This window comes from Bidens hawaiensis, unplaced genomic scaffold (assembly GCF_021521415.1).
Source record: "Bidens hawaiensis isolate Kalapana, Puna unplaced genomic scaffold, B.hawaiensis_p1.1 tig00029082_1, whole genome shotgun sequence".
In the NCBI taxonomy this organism is placed as follows: Eukaryota; Viridiplantae; Streptophyta; class Magnoliopsida; order Asterales; family Asteraceae; genus Bidens; species Bidens hawaiensis.
This window is the reverse complement of record NW_027494798.1, coordinates 15,748-24,117: the sequence shown is the minus strand read 5'-3', so window position 1 is coordinate 24,117 and position 8,370 is coordinate 15,748.

The window sequence follows — 8,370 nt, the reverse complement described above, 5'->3', positions numbered from 1 at the left end:
CACAGCCAAATGGGTAATGTTTTGGTCTATGAAGAGGCATGCCGCTGAGCTTAAAGGCATTGAACACTCAGGGGAGAATAACGAAAAAGAGTTGAGTCACAAGCTTTCATCATTAAAAATCCGAAAACTTCTGATTGGGGGCTGATGACGTGGGTACCCTTACCCACCTGCGAGCTTAATAATAGAAAAGCAGCTTACAAGCTGGGAAGCTTATGAACTAAAGCAGAATAAATACAAGCTTCCAGACAGGAAAGCTTAACACTTGCCAACAAGTCTCCTAAGTTGATTAAGTATCTTATGCTACAGTAACTTCTGGAAAAGTCATCAATGTTCAAAAGCTAACACCTACCATAAGTTAAAGTAGCTACAAAACAAAATAAAAGATGAATGCAGGTTACACGGAAATGACACCTGCCGAGTCTGCATTAGCTGAAAGGAGAGAGCGGACACTGAAATACTTATGAATAGAACATTTCACCAAAGGTATTGACATTATAACTCGTCCTATTCTCTCTAAACTCTCTCTACATACTCCTACTATATCTCTTATATCATATAACTGATTCTCACGCCGGAGGTTGATAGTAGGAGACCCCCTCCAACGGTGAGACTAGCGGTTGTGTTTTCTTTGATTCTTAGCAGGTTAGGAAGCTTCGATAGGAACCGCCATACTTTCTTTGTGTGCTATATCCGTTGTAGCAACAGTGAACCTGATGCATTCAGCACCCCAATGTTATAAACCTATTGTAGACTTTTATTCTTATTCCAAAAAAATTTGTTGGAAACTTGATTTTTGATTATGAAATATTATGTATTTTTGGATTATTTTTTGAGTTGAAGTTGTATTTTTATGATATTATAGGGTTAACTAACATATCGGTATGCATTGTCCTGTATGTTTACCTACTCATTGGTTCACACCTTCCCCCACATCCAACTGAGCTTGAGATTGATGCATAATAAAAAAAAACTTTAGAGATCGTGGTCACATGGTCAATTAAAAATGAAGACCCAAGAAACGTAAGTACTGACGCATTTTGCTTATGTAAGCAACCTTTCATCACAATAAAATTGCTAAAAAAGATATCGCATTCAGTTCTTATAACGTATAGTCATATTTAAACCTAGAACACACAAAACAATAAATCTTTATAAACCAGCTCTGTTACTTTTTAGTATAATATAGAATTCCAACCTTCAACAGTATTAGATCATACATAAGCTAGATTTATTTATATTCATTACTTGTATTAATAATTTGCATATAACATATATTTACCTAGGTTATACCAGTACGAAATATGTGAACCGGATAATCCTTAGTTTTAGGTTCTTTATATAAACATCGGTAAATATCGGCAAGCCCCTTCCAGTAACAACAACCGGACTTGCTTTGGATGTGGTTGTCTGGACAAAACGTCGCCCCGATTGGCTCAAAATAATAACAACACACCAACCTCTCAAGGCCGAGTTTTTTTCCCTAGGAGCACCTGATACCCGCCAAGATCTAGTTGAATGCAAGCTACGCTGGTTAAATTTTGGGATGAAATCCTCTTAACTAGGGGAGGTTGTGACAACCTTGATTTTCTATTGTTTATTGTTTACAACATTGGGTTATCTCAATTTGAATCTATGTTTATCGATTTGAATCTAGACTGGAAAATTTGAATCTACATTGTTTTAGACTTTTAGTGTCTACTTAAATCTCAAGCTAATATGTTCAATCAATTTCTATTACATGACGATGGGGTGTTACAAACCGCGGCCACAACTCATCATTTATTACAGTAATACACAAAAAGGTGGACTCGTTAAACCTTAATGAGTTTAGGCCAATTAGCTCTTATCGGTTATATCTACAAGGTAAGTGTAGAAGCCCCTGGGAATCGATTAAAGAAGGTAATTAGGTCGTTGATCTTGGAAGTCCAATCAGCATATGTCGCAAAAAGAAATATAATTGACGGGCTTTTGGTGGTGAATTAAATTGTGTTGTGGATGAGAAAATCGATTGCAAAAACGTTTACTTTTAAAGCCGATTTTAAAAAGGCTTTTGGCTCGCTAAATTGGGAATTTCTAGATTCAATAATGGACCAAGTGAATTTTCCTAGTAAATGGTGGGCATGGATACGAGCTTGTTTATCATCTACTCGGTCTTCAGTGTTAATCAATGGTAGGCCCACAATCGAATTTCAGTGCTTTTGTGGGATTATATATGCAAGGCGCGCGATCCATTATCTCAACTCGTCTTTCTTATCGCCATGGAGGTTCTACATCAAGCAATGTCGATCACGCCACAGCGAGTTCTCCATGGAACACCAAATCATGGCCTGGAAATACCACATTTATTTTACGCCCATGACGCAATTGTTTTTGGCAATTGATCGGAAAACAATTGTAAAAATCTAACCCGTTTACTTTGATGTTTCTCAATTTGTTCGGGTTTGACAATGGATAAGATTGAATCGAATTGAATGTTTTTCAACAATTATATAATGATGAAAGATTCTTTACATAAAAAAAAAAGTAAAAGAAGCAATTTGTATTATATATTGCAAACTCTGAGTTTTATATTATGCTTCCATCAAGGCTTGCTGAATTGTTGGATCTGGTAGGGTGTGAACCAATGAGCACCTAATAGCATTTATTTATATATAGGTCACTCGTATGAAACGTGAACAACCTTCCAATATTATCCATTTCTTTTCAAAGACTCAAAAGAAGTTTTTTCGCATAGTCGAAATAAGCCAATCGAGATGGCTGGTTCATATAAGGTTTCTGCTAAAATAGAATCAAAATATGAAGTGGCATTAGCTGTTAAGGTCTCCAATTTTGTTTCGGTGGAGCTTTCCAGGAGCATCAACTATAAGGTCTATAATATCTGGAAGGCTCAGATGCTTTGTCTCATAGAGAGTCAGGAGTTGCTTCACATTATTAACGCCGAACATCCATCTCTGGTGGATGAATCATTGGTCGAGGATATCGATATGATTTCACAGTTTGACAAACTTGTCAAAGCTTGGATTTTAAGTGCTCTGCATGAGCTACTGGCCGAGGATGTGAAAGACCTGGTTACGGCAAGAGAGGTGTGGATGAAACTAGAATCGATCTATGCTCTAACGATAAGCGATACACAAGGTACGCAACCATTAACTATACCACATATTTGTCTTTTCATTATATATCCTTATTGAAATATTGAAATGAAATACATGTGATCCTGCACAAAAACAAGATATCAAATATAGGCGGGCATTAGATTTTACGGTCTCCGAATTTGTTCAAGTGAAGCTTTTCGGGCGCAGCAACTATCATATCTGGAAGGCTCAGATGCTTTGCCTCATAGAGCGTGAGAAGTTGCTTCACATCATTATTGCCAAATATCCTTTTCCGGAAGATAAGGGCGTCCACATGATTACCAAATATGATAAGCTTGTCAAAGGCTGGATTTTCACTACAATGGACCACCAACTACTCGAGGATTTCATAGACTACTCTGACGTGCAGTCTATATGGTGGCAACTAGAATCGCGCTTTAATCTACCAATAAGATATAGAGAAGGTACGTACTCCATTAACTACCATTTATTTGACCCCACGTTCTATGAATGTTATTTTTAAACGACTTAGTTTTGCCATTTAAAAAGGGCTAGCAGCGCAGCTTGTTACCTGTTTACCTGTTTGTGCGCCTTCTGTATCGATGTAAACACACTGCTTTTTGTTGAAATTAAATAAATTTCCCATAATAGAAATAACAGTGAACAGTAACAAAACTTTTGGCAGGGTGGCGTAATTTCGTTTTTATTTGACTTTTAAGTTTATGTTCTTCCTGATTATTGATGAAAATGAAGTGCAGGTGATTCAGATGATGTTTCTACACTAAGAGAAGACCTGAAATATATTCAGGTATCAAACGTTAACATTTCCAACTTTGTTTCGGTCAAGCTTTCAGGCCACAAGAACTATCCTATCTGGATGGCTCAAATGAAGTGCCTCTTACATAGCCAAGAGTTGCTTCGCATCATTGAGGCTGAAATTCGTAATCCGGAGAATGCTGGCCCCATGACGGAAAAATATGACAACCTTGTCAAAGGTTGGATTTTCGGTACTATGAACGACCAACTGCTCAAGACTTTCGTATACCACCGTTCCGTGCAACCATTATGGAAGGAACTAGAATCAAAGTTCAATTCACCAAAAACCGATAGCGAGATAGAAGGTACGTAGTCCATTAGCCCACGAGCGCATTTGATTTCCCATAACGATATAATTAATTATAACCACACAAAATTAATATATTACTTCTACATATTTAGACAAGATAACCTAGTCATAATTAAGCTTACCCCTATAGCAGCTCTCTCTAATTTCTCCAAGAATACTATGAACCATTATATGGTACAGAGCTTTTGAGCTCTAACGAGTAAATTGATCTACTCCACTAATTGGACTAGATCTAGACAATTTCATCGATGGTTAACCACTACAATCGGCGAAATACCTGGATGTAGATAAGACGAAATCGAATCCTGACTATCTACAATGGTATTGACACAATGAAATCCTGATTAGTGGGATTTTAGGAAGTTCCATAAAAACTATTCAACCAATTTTGTCATCTGCTACTACAACCCATGATGCCTTGGAACTACTCACAACAGAGTTTTGTGAGTGCTTCTAGGTCGTGTATTGTATCTCTAAAATCGAAGCTCTCAAAGAACCCCCAAAGGAACTCGACTGGTCTTGGAATTCCTCAGCCCCGGCTCTAAGGGTTGCCAAGTGGGGCGCCCGGCCGGAGCACTTTTTTTTGGGGGCATAATTTTTTTTGGAAATTCCCGATGTTATCTATATATATATACACATACATACCCGAACGCTTATAATCTCATTGTTTTTATATATATATACTCAAACAGATTCTATACCTATTTTTTTAATTACCCAAAAACTTATAGGTCAATTAAAAATTGAAAAAGACCTATTATTTTTAATTAATCAATAAAAGATAAACAGATAAAAAAAGAAACGTGTAGGCGGGATACAACAAAGTCGACTTCGAACACCAGCAGTCACGGTAGCATATGTAGTAAGTGTAGGTTCCCGCGGGGCGTCGCTGATCGATACGAGATCCGCACGAGGTCTAGGAGTGCGGAATCCTCCTAGACTCGTTTAATGGTGTAGAAGACAAAGAACACGATTACACACATACAAACACACGAACAAACACACGAATGGGATAAACACATCTGCAGATCTTTTATATAATAACCGAAACACATTACATACCAAACACGAAAACAAATGACGGCCGACCCGAGGTGAGCTCTACCTCGGGCCGTCCCACACGACTCTCCCTCTCGGTTTCTCTCTAGACAATTAAACTGATCACAAAACACTCTGACTTTCTGGATAACCAAACCTAAACAAGACACATATATATATATATAAACAACTTCGCGGGCTTGGCCTTGGGCTGTAGGCGAAGTTGTTCTTAACTTCGCCTATGGCGAAGTTGTTATAACTTCGCCTAAGGTGAAGTTGTTCTAACTTCGCCTATGGCGTCTCCGCTGGTCAGAATTGCATAGCGACGGTCACAAAATGCACCAACAGACTCCCCTTTGACCATTGCTCTCAATTCTAACAAACATAAAAGATCATCTGTTACAAAACATGCACCAACAGACTCCTCTTAACTGATGATCTTCTGTTTGCTCTTCAACCAGCCGTGTCTGAAACTGTCTTGTAGCTTCACAAATCTACCAATCACCCAGCGTCTTCCATATCCGATCTCCCATTCAGTGTAAGCTTCTCCGACTATAATGATTGAGGTCTTTGAAATGCATGCATCCCCGTGCCTAATTGATCATCTCAACCAATCACGTGAAGTCCTTTTGACTTCACCAACACATGAAGTTCTTCTAACTTCACCAACACGTGAAGTTGGGCTCCCTCCACAACTTCACCAACACGTCGGCATACGATAAGGTTTAATCTTCAACTATCCAACATCAAGTGATCAATTTCATCACAAAACCACCTTGACAGAATCTAACACACATGACCATTAATTAATCCGAAGCATCTTCAATCACCGGGGATAATGATCAAGAACATAAACACTTTAATTCCCGATTACATCCAACTTGTTCCAAAATTTTCACTTTAATAAATAAACATCACGTTTCAGGATCCAATTCTCGAACGCCTTGAAAATAACATAAATAATATGCTCTGACCGCAATCTAGTAATGACAAAAACCTTCAGTTCAATTTGACTTTCTTCAGTTGGTCAACCTCGAACAACAACTATTTCATTGCCCACAAACACCCAACTATGTGTCAATATCCAGTTTCAATCAATATCCCATTCACAACCTCAACTCCATATCCAGAGTTGACACGTATTTGTTCAAACGTAAGACCAAGAGATAACAAGTTTCACTCGTTGACGGAACAACGTCTTCGGTCTCACAATAATCGTGTACACCTGGCCATACAGACGAAAACTCCAAACAATTTTTTTTTTAAAATTTTTTTTTTTTAACTTCGCCTAAAAGTCAACTTCGCCTAAATGTCAACTTCGCCCCTCCTTAACTTCGCCTGTCCATAACTTCGCCTGTCCATAACTTCGCCTGACTGATAACTTCACCTAAACCCTAAAATTTAAGCGACAACTTCGCCTGAACCCCATAACTTCGCCTGCGGCGGCTGTTCGGTCAAAAACGCATCAGAAACGTGCCAGAAACACCAAAACGCATATCTCGAACCATAGCATAAGAACCTAAGGCTCTGATACCACTTGTAGGTTCCCGCGGGGCGTCGCTGATCGATACGAGATCCGCACGAGGTCTAGGAGTGCGGAATCCTCCTAGACTCGTTTAATGGTGTAGAAGACAAAGAACACGATTACACACATACAAACACACGAACAAACACACGAATGGGATAAACACATCTGCAGATCTTTTATATAATAACCGAAACACATTACATACCAAACACGAAAACAAATGACGGCCGACCCGAGGTGAGCTCTACCTCGGGCCGTCCCACACGACTCTCCCTCTCGGTTTCTCTCTAGACAATTAAACTGATCACAAAACACTCTGACTTTCTGGATAACCAAACCTAAACAAGATACACATATATATATAAACAACTTCGCGGGCTTGGGCTTGGGCCTGTAGGCGAAGTTGTTCTTAACTTCGCCTATGGCGAAGTTGTTATAACTTCGCCTAAGGTGAAGTTGTTCTAACTTCGCCTATGGCGTCTCCGCTGGTCAGAATTGCATAGCGACGGTCACAAAATGCACCAACAGACTCCCCTTTGACCGTTGCTCTCAATTCTAACAAACATAAAAGATCATCTGTTACAAAACATGCACCAACAGTAAGGATTTTTTCAAAGTTATAGTTATTGAAATCTTATTTACAATCCACAATGCCTAAGAAAAACTTAGCGGGTTGGCAATGATGGCTATCGAGAACTGAAAATTAGAGAGCATAAACCGCGAAGAGTTGATTCACCAATTTTCTATCAAGAATGTTAGCAGAGCTTTACAAATCCTCAGTTAGCTATTAGCCTATTTCGTATGTCATAAACTCATATTAATACCATGACTTTTGCTAATGGTTATGTTTATTTCATAACTTTAATCAGCGTAAAAAAATGTGTTTACATTCTTTAGTACGTTAAGGTTTAAAGGGCATATGTGGATTCTCAGGGAAGTCCTGGAATTCCTCCATCATATACAAGCCATTGCAGATGAGTCCGCCCTTGCTCAAAGTCTTATCGATGAAGCGGATTTGTTGATTCACATCCTTAATCTACCGGGAAATGAATAGACAAATATCTTTGCTCCCATTAAAAACAGAGCACTTCTTTGTCATATCATGCTTTGTTTGACAAATTAGTTAACTTTGAAAGATATTTAAAACAAACTGAAAGCATCGCAGGCCTTCTGGTCATACCTATGACTAACTACACCAAACACCAACATAACCGTAACACAAGTAGGTTCTACGATCTGACCCATAGCCACGCAACATGCCTCAATTCAATGGCTCCTATTGAAAAAACAAACCGAACAATGGTAATATATATCATTCCAACTGTTAGGAACAAAGTGGCGCGGTAAAATATCTTATTCACAACGAACACACAATAATAAAAGAGAAAATATAAAGATACATGAACACGAGGATGTATAGTGTTTGGTCAATGAGACCTACGTCCACTCTCTGCAACCAGGGATCTTTTTAGTATTTAAGTGCACAATTTATTAGACATGATATTTGTAGAGACTAATATATTGTTTTAGGTTTGGTGATGAAAACCAAAAAGGCCTTTTAACACCCAAGTAATTAAGCCCAA